Source organism: Diadema antillarum, unplaced genomic scaffold, assembly GCF_040938485.1.
Source record: "Diadema antillarum isolate AM-2024a unplaced genomic scaffold, OU_Dant_1.0 seq00000243_RagTag, whole genome shotgun sequence".
NCBI classification, from domain to species: domain Eukaryota; kingdom Metazoa; phylum Echinodermata; class Echinoidea; order Diadematoida; family Diadematidae; genus Diadema; species Diadema antillarum.
The window spans coordinates 1,362,601-1,372,316 of record NW_027271287.1 but is presented as its reverse complement, the minus strand read 5'-3'; positions in this window follow the sequence as shown (position 1 = coordinate 1,372,316).

Genomic DNA, 9,716 nt, shown 5'->3' with positions numbered 1-9,716 from the left:
GACCAGAGGACGAGCTATCGATGTTGTCATCCCGTAAACGATTACGGTGTTCGAATCCTGAAGAAATACTTATCACTTTAAGACGCAAAACTTGCTAAATCTGGACCATCTGTGTACAAAGTAATCAGGTAAGATTGCATGCTATGTTCAGTTGGTATATGTATATAAATGTCCTGTAATTCTCTCCCGACGTTTACACGTCACAAGTGATCCTAATTGTTTGAATATGTAGCGTGGTTTCAAATTTAATGGTCAACGTGAACATAACTAAGTTTTAGGTTCCCATGACTGTGACGAACGGTTCAGATAATAATGTTATTTATATCTATACGGGGCAACGTACTATATTTACAAAGCTCGAAAGTCATTATTTGGTCACTTTAAATTAACTCAAGTGCGTCGCAAAAGCATATTGATACTAACGCATGAAAACAGACAGTTAGTACATCTGTACTATTCTACTTTTCATATCTTGCGGAATCTTGAAAATCCGAAAATGTATATGAATTCTTTAATGTCTTTACCAGCATGTCGAACGAAATTCGTACATGTTGGTGAAAGAGGATCTACAACGCGACCCGCTGTAAAAGCCGAAACTCCCTCGCCATCGCTCATGTAAGGTCTGCACGCCAGCATTGACTTGTATCTAACCTACAAAATGCGACAATCGCATGATTTTGTAATTGGAACACCGAAACAGACAAAGGTTCCAACACAGTACATCTGTCACAAAAAAAAAAGACGCAAAGCATTACATTTTATGCTCCATGTCCTAAAATACATGACAAATGAATACTAGTCTACATTGTGGTAAAACGTAATAAAACCCTGATGCTTCATGGCTATGTATACGACGTGCGTCGCTGTTTAGGCGACAAGACCTTGTATCTCGAATATGAGAGAGGAAAAACATGGCAACCAAAGCACTGTAACAAATGAGATTGCTTTTCCTTTGACATGCCATGATAGCTTCATTTTGGGGATAAGATAGTTTGGGTTTGGACAGGACATCACTTGAATGATTATCTGGCAATTAATCTAAACAGGTGATTTTCATCAAATTTTGACATAAAAGGTCTTGTCACCCCATACCATGATATACAAAACAACGCAACGAATAATGCAAACTTTCTGTCCCTTGAAATGGGACTAATTTCTCTTACTTTGAAATTTCTCAAACCTCCGGCAAACCATCATCGAAGCATCAGCTCGTATTACTCCATTTTCATACACATAACATTCATTCACATACGACTATGGCGGCAACCCAAGGAGAGTACGTGAATATCTTGACTACAGACAAAGCTATAGGTTGGCTGAAGCAATGAACAACCAGCAAGACTACGTAGAATTCGCCAAAACTCTTAGGGAATGAAAAAGAAACAAGAAGAAAAGATTAGGGAACAAATGAACTTAAAGATAAGAAGAAAATGAAAAATTAACAATGAAACTTTTCAAATGAGATATACATTATACATTACTGACAATAGGGAAAATAGAGTGAAAATTACTATAAAAAATGGGTCAATTACGCAGAATTTCATATGACTGCAGAGGTTGTTTATGTTGATTCAAATTTATGTACCAATGAAAATGAATTTGATATTTGGGATAAATCTGAACGTCTATCCAGCTGGCGCTAAATTGAATGACGACTTCGCGTCGTTAAATTAAATGAATTTTCCTCACAGAATGAAATTAAATTTCCAAGGAATGATGTAAAACGAACTGAATGTTCAAAGAATGAAAATGCACAATGAAAGGAGGGTGTTATCAAAACCGTTCGAACTTGAACGCATATTCGTTTGAAGGCATATTCGTGAATTCAAATGCAGATGTAACGAAATTGGTTGGGGAAAACCTATAATATTCTCGACATTTCATTTCATTACTAGTATTCATTAATTTATTTTGATCAGCAGTTATTGGAAACAATCAGAAGATGCTTCAGCAATGTATGTCACCAAGATGGAAAGTGTTTAAAAGTAAATGAGGTTAGAAGTGCATAATGAAACAAAAAGATATAATAGCCAAATACAACCAAATATCTTTTTACTTTTTGATATTCAAATATTCATTTAGATCGTCAGTGATGTAACCCCCTTTGTTTCGTATAGCCTACCTTCTTAAAATAGAGAAATGTTTTTGTCACCGTGGACTTATCCCTCTCATTGTTGAATGATCATCATACACCTGGATCGAAATTGACGTTGACAATATTGGACCCTTTCTCGTTTTCCAGAAATAGGATGTAATATCGAATGACGTTAGAATTACATGGAACTAGTTCGAACTTTTTAGAAGATCCTGAAAAGAGCATTATAACGTGAAAATGACTTGGGGATGTTGTTTCACTGTATGGTTATTGTGTTGGAATCATATTTCATGGAATATTCATTTCAGTCTTGTTGGGTTCTGTGAGTGAAGTCATACACGCTCTTGCACCAGAATATCAGAATATCAGAATATCCATGTTGTGTCTGATGAGGAAAATATCATTGTTGTGACCTCTTTCTCTATGTCTTTAAATGTTTATCCTTTGACGTTGGGTTTATCTTCTTCTTTTCTTTTTTATTTAGTTTACGCTATAGAACAGCCCAAAATTATACTCAAATAATTTGATGACAGTGACTAGAGAAAGTTATATAGATTGATATGCTTGACCATGTTACAACCAAAATACATAAAGATTAGCATAAACAAGGACAGTGGAAAGTTGAAATTTGTATGGAAAACAAGACGGCTGGATAACCCATATTAAGTTACAATATTTTAGAACTGATGGTCTTCCATGGGGACCAGTTGGATAACTAGGAGGGGAAAAAGAAGGAAAATATGTTGCCATAATCCCCCCCCCCCCCAATCCCCCAAAAGTGTCAACATTATGAAAACTTATCTTTTCCTACAACTTTTTGAATGATGTGTGACACATTGTGCATAGGAGCCGGGCGCCTTTAAATGTCTCTACAGATAAATGGCGCTATATAAATGCTGTTTCATCTTAATCATTATCGTCGTATGGAAAGTCTCAGAATATGGCTGATTGAACATGTTGATAGTTTCTATATAATGAGGAAGTTAGATTCCTAAAGAGCCATAGAATTAAAATCAATTGTAATTGACAAGTGATCGTTTAAATGAAGTAAGTATTCGACATTTAAGAATATAGGTGTAGGAAGGACAATGTGTAACTTTGTCCTTGTATAAAGAAAAAGATCCGTTTACAAACATTTCACTTAACCAAGCTAACGGAAAATATGCAGCTGAATTAATCAAGATTCGGATAACAATGAGCTAACAAGTACTTGCAGTTTGCGCATGTGCAAAAACTCATCATTGCCGTTGTACCTTCAGAGGCTCGAAGCTACTTCTGAAAACCATGGAGTTCATGGAACGAGCAGTGTCATTCAGTACACTGTATACGCTTGAATCGTTATTTATGGATGCAGCGACAGTGCGCGAGCTTGATGTTGAGGCTACAGCTTTCTGGGGGTATAAGTATGAATAATAATGCGGAATGCGATGATGACGTGTGACCATCCATGTTTTAGTAGGTCTATGATCGTTCGGGATGGGGATGGGGATAGGGGATGGGGGGGGGGGTGGGGGATGGGGTGGGTCTTGACATTGTTTTCAGTGGAAGAAAGTGACGATTTGAATGCTGTCATGTTCTCATGACTCAAAGATATTGGAAGAGGTGGCAGGGCGACAGTCGATCTCCAGGTATGCACAGACTCGGTTTTCGGTAACAGGTGATTATCTGTATCTGACGAAAGACGAGCAGAGTTGGTTAAAGGTGGGAGATAACGTAAAAAAGAAAGATAAGAATTAGATGATTCCTTTTAAATAACAAAGTAGCCACCCGATGGAGTTTGGTGATAACTATGTGACGTAGAGATGGCATTTACAGTACCGCACCACCGCAGCTGGTGATGATGTTAATGATGAGAATGGAAACAAAATGTGTGAGTAATGAGACTGATATTCATCATCATCATCATCATCATCATCATCATCACAATTACAGCTATCATCATTGTAGAGATAATACTGATAGCACACACAGCAATAAAAGTCATAACAGATGTGATGCTGATAGTAACTTGTTACACATTTTCAGTTTTGTTATCATTATTGTTATCGATGGGTGTAATGTAGATGTTCACAGCACAAACGGAAGGCCTTTTAGCGTTTCTGCATGATAGCATGCAGACTCCTGCTCCCTAAGAAATGTTAAACCCTACATGACTTTAGAGAGTAGCTTCACTTCATATCCATCGTAATCCTAGGAAGCAGTGAAAATGGATTCTCATGTGATTCTCAAGTTTTCTCGCTCTCTCGGCCAAGAGCACTGCATATTTCCATGTGGCTGCCAGACTTCATCGAAACCAGGTATTTTTGGTCGACGTTGGTCTCGTTCGGGTTGCGTGTTCTCAATTTCGACGCCAACCCTAGGTAATCTCCGCTTCACTTGGTCAAGGATGCGTAGTCACGGAATACACTATGTAACATAGAAAAGCAGTGCGTGATTCGATGACAATGACACATAACACTCACCATTAGACGTTGCCCAGTATCTATCCCCATGCAACCCACTTGTTGTTTTCCTAAACTGTGTTTTTCATATACATAGGGAGGAGGTTGAACAGAAGAGCTCACAATAGACAAGGTTAGCTAAGATGATAAGGTCATGGGTCACATTTTATAATGACAGCTGCCATTCAACAATCGACTCTTTACTTTACTATATAATGACAATGTAAAATACTAGTAAACTCACATGAAAACGATATCTATGGCACAGGACTCCCAGCTGGTGATGTAGCTTCTCTGTCTGATCTCTTGTCCATGTATCTATCATTCTACTAAATGTATTCTGTGGAGGGCGCTTGTCAGCTTTGTGTCGAGATAGCTTCCGGTGTAAACCTCGATCCCAGCTTGATCGATCTGAGATAAAATCTTTCATTTTCTTTATAGCTTTTGAGACTACCCTCAAACGGTCCTTGTTTGATAGCAGTTTGGGTCCTTCTGCAGTATGAGAAGAAGAGAATGTTTGCTCACACTTAAAACAGCTCATGATTCGCAAATAGAATTGGGAATGTCTCAGGTAGAAGGTCTCATATTTCTGACTGCATTTCCAAGTTGCGTCAATTAAGCAGCAATTACCACTCAATTATTTCTCTATCTTGTTGTCGAGACAATGATAGGGATGATCAAAGCTTGAAAGAGAAGTTCGATTAGCAATCCGAAACTTTAAAATCCAACCGCTCGTATAGTTAGGTGTAATTCGACGTTTTATGGCTCAAGATACCGCAATCGATTAACGCTTGGAGAGGCGTGATTTGCTTCTAAGTTAATTTGATTTGCCCCTTCTGTTAAAATACATTGTGGGAATTTTCCATGACTGAAATTTCCCGTATCGTAGCTTCTTTTATTGAGCCACTCTCATACTGCTGTCTTTCTTGGCGGAAACATGTGCATAATGTAATGGTGGCAATCTATGCATACTACAAATCAAATGTAAGTACATCTGATTCATTCACACAGAATCATGCTATCGAGGACGCGCCATAGCGCCAAATTGCGTGCAGGCTGCTTCCTCGCTGGGCAGACATGCGAGTTTTGTTCGCTAATCCTCCGGGCTCCAGAAGGAGCCGGCAGAATGGATAACTCGGACAAGCACCATTGATCAGAAGCCGAGCCGCAGAGCGCGAATCACAAACATTTTCGCAAGCGGCGACTACTCACCCGCAAAGTTACAATTATTAATAAATTGATCGGGATATTCTTATATTGTCTTTCCCTTCCCTCCCCCATCCCCTCGTTCTATCTCTCTCATGATACATTGCCGAGGAGTCCTAACGAGCCGTAAGAGGCCAGCTGGGCCCGGAGTGGGGGAGGGGAACGACGAGAGATCAGTGGGAGAGAACACAGAAATCTCTCATGCAATAATCATACGCGCAACATGAGCATTCTGATCAGGTCAATTTTCTATCCCATATGCGAGGTTGACATGGACAATTCTCGCTCTTCCAGGGAAAATTACCGACACACACACATTGTGCAATGATAACCCTAGCATGAATTGACTGAACTCTTTGCACACAGTCATAAACCGTGACAGTTATGATACAGCAGAAACAGACATATTTTTTGGTATCTTTTATATTCCAGAGATTTCATACACAAGGTTCCCCAGTACTTTTACGATATTATGACCTTTAATAAAGTGCGTGGACCACAATGCGACTGTCAAGATGACAAAATCACACAATAATCCCCTCTTTTTGTCAATGACCTCAACATATATATTTTTCCGCTTTCAGATGATTAAGGGTTATTTAGGCCCTGTATGAGATTCCAAAACTTTTTGAGCTCCAAAGAATTTTGCGCAAAATAATGTATGGCTGGCATCGTTAATAAGGCAGTTTGCATTCCTTCCTTTATATCTCGCACCGAATCAAGGGATTTTGCTGCGACATATCTCGTTTTTGTTCAAAGAACAACCCTCTTAATCACATTTATATTTGCAATTAAATTGTTTATGGGTCACTGCTGAGTGCTCAGATCTTACTTCCGATTTTGCCATATCCGAGACAGAGACAGAGACGTTCGGACAGACAGACATAGGCCTACATACACACATTATTACATACATACATACATACATACATACATACATACATACATACATACATACATACATATAGACATACAGACAAGACAAGACAGACACACAGACAGATTCATTCGGTGTTCAAAAAATGTTTTATGCAGATACGATGTTTTTGTATCGTCTTTAAGAAATTAAGAAGTCATGAATGCAATCCCCCAAATTGTGTCCTGTAGTAAAGCGATAAAAGAATAGTTGGTATTCAATATGCTATTGGCTTAACTTTAATAGTGCCAAAACAGAATTTCTCCTCATCTCTTCGCGTTTTAGGGCAGTGAAACCCATACAGTCTCTTGATTTTGATTGCACAACAATTCACGCAGCAAAACGTTGCCAAGATTTAGGTGTTAGTTTGGATGGCAGGTTGCTTATTATGGAATATTTCATGTCACGAAAATGCCTCTCTGCTTCTTTCGCGTCATACAATAGGGGAAAATTGAATAGTTTATTGATATACAGACAGCAGAACATTTAGTGGATGTTTTCGTCATGTGCCATGTTGATTTTTGTATATTGGAGTACTTCATGGATTGTCAGTCAAAGAGATAAGAGATTACATCTATCCAAAACTCTTTTGCACCGCTATATAGTGTCCAAAATGAAGATACACTGGCAAAATTTTACCAGTCCTTAGGAGCTATTTACACCGGCTTACAGTCAAAAGTCTCATACAGTTTCAAACATTACTACTAGCTTGTGAATGTCTTAATTTGTTTGCCCGACACTCTTAGAGAACTACTTTCGATAAAAACACTTTTTTTAAGATCCCGAATTCTTATTGCAGGTCCAAGTTTTGTGAAATATCTAACATTATTTTGTTCATTTTATATACTCTATATTTTGAAGGCAAACTTCACTGTGACTATGTGGTGTGGAATTGCAGTTTACGTATTAGCAGTGTATTCTGAATTCCCGTTCTCTCCCCTGGTAACTATATTTCGTATTCTGCGCAACGTTAGGATGAATCTGTGTCAATATACTCTCTATCTCTTGCAACCCCACTCAGCCGTGCGAGGATCTACGCCACTTGAGATAGAACTAAACACAAGTTACTCACGCCCTCCAGGTTGTTGTACTTGTTATTGACTTTTGTTATCTCCCTTTCCTTTATACCTTTTACCATGTACGTTTTGTCATTACAGCTCATAAGGAGTAACTTCTATCATGATAAAGCATATCAATCATACAGAGGAAAGACTGATGCAAAAGCCGTTCCAACCCATTTACTTCGATATAGGGGTGTACCTCATTTGCACGTTGTTGGTTTTTTTCTCTTTTCCCCCTCTGTCTTTCTCACTTTACACAGCTTATATGGAATAACGTCTATCAAGATAAGGTACATCAATCAGAGATATACCACACTCTTTTCGGAGAACGTCAATTCTGCCTTTCCCGCTGGTAGACAGTGTAATAGTTTTGTATCAAAGTATGTAATCATTGTGTGGCAAGATGGGTGTAAAGAAGAAGAGAGTGCGTGAGTTGGGGGTGGGGGGATTGGAACAGGTATCCAGAGCAGGGCAGAAATCGTTCATACCCTACTCTACTGGAAAGAACACAAAGTCCCAAAGTGTGTTCACAATGTGTTCACATAGTCGACTACACGTGTATGTGAAAACGCTCGAATTTAACATTGTCTATATAGGTGATTGCACACTGTGGTGTAGTTTGTGTTTGACAGAGAGTTCACATATAGTAGTGTTATGTTTCACACTGTGTTCACAATGTTAATACACTCAGTGTGAAGATGATTTCACACTGAGTTCTTTCTTTCAAGGAATCTTGACAGATGCAGATGATTATGATAATATAGGCCTATCGATATATATATATATATATATATATATATATATATATATATATCACATTATATTTTGTATGTCAAAGTTTGCTTGCTGTTAAGTTCTTTCTCCATAACATAACCTTTAGTGCTATCATTCCTTTTCTCCTCACACTGCATTATACTCGTCAATTGCAGACTGACACAAATTAATGAAAACTCTACTAGTAAAACAAAATATACAATAAGCGAAATGAGTCATGTTAACGACAGATATCAAATATTGTACTTTGCGCGCTACAGCGAGAAGAGGCTCAGCTCCTATATGCATGACAATGAAGATAATTAGTATACTGTGAGTATTCTAGCAAAGGCATTGAAGCCGCATGCGATTACTAGTAGACTGTGTTGCCTTGAGTGGCGACTGATGCTATATGTTAGGGATTACGTATACCTAAAAGGTCTACCCCACTCATGGAAAACATGGCTTCTTGAGGAGAAAAATTGTGAATTTGTCGGAGCAAATAATCAGATGAAGGAAAAGAAACACTGTTGTTTGCCCTTAACACCATACCAAGTGTTTAATCGTTTATATCAAATGTCCTTACAACTCTAGCAATGGGTCAAGTGGTGTTAAACTTCCCGCGGCTTGTTACTATGGTAACGGCGAGACAGGATACACCAGCGACTGAAGGACCACTTGTAACACAAGATCGTTCGTTTCATTCGGTACTTGTTGTGGTTGCTTCGTCCTCCTAGAATTTCGATACATTTTACAAGCCTTCGAAGGGGACAAATTAAGAAAAAAAACAGAACTCAAACATTCCTTTTCTATTCCATGAAGTTAGCTGCAATTCAGGCGACATCGGAGAAATCGTTTTATACTTGAAACATATGGGACCTTGGTGAAGAACAGTCGTATTTTGCAAATGTGGCTGACGGGCGATCTTCTGCTTCTTCATACTGTATAAAATTATGTATTTTCCTTGCAAATTGTGTATAGTTTATCTGAAGATGGACATAAAAGCAACAACAGTAACAACAACAACAACAAAGCTACTTTTATACATTTGTTTTAGACATTCTGATAATGACTAGATTCCATGATATGATTATATCGAAATTTCCTCCAGAAGACCATCTTAAAATTCTTATGACGCCATTATGCTGAACAACATGCTTACCTGGGATCTCCCCTCCCCCATCTCTCTTTACTATTCATCGACTTGTAGAACAAGAATTTTATCGGAAATTAAGTCTCATAAG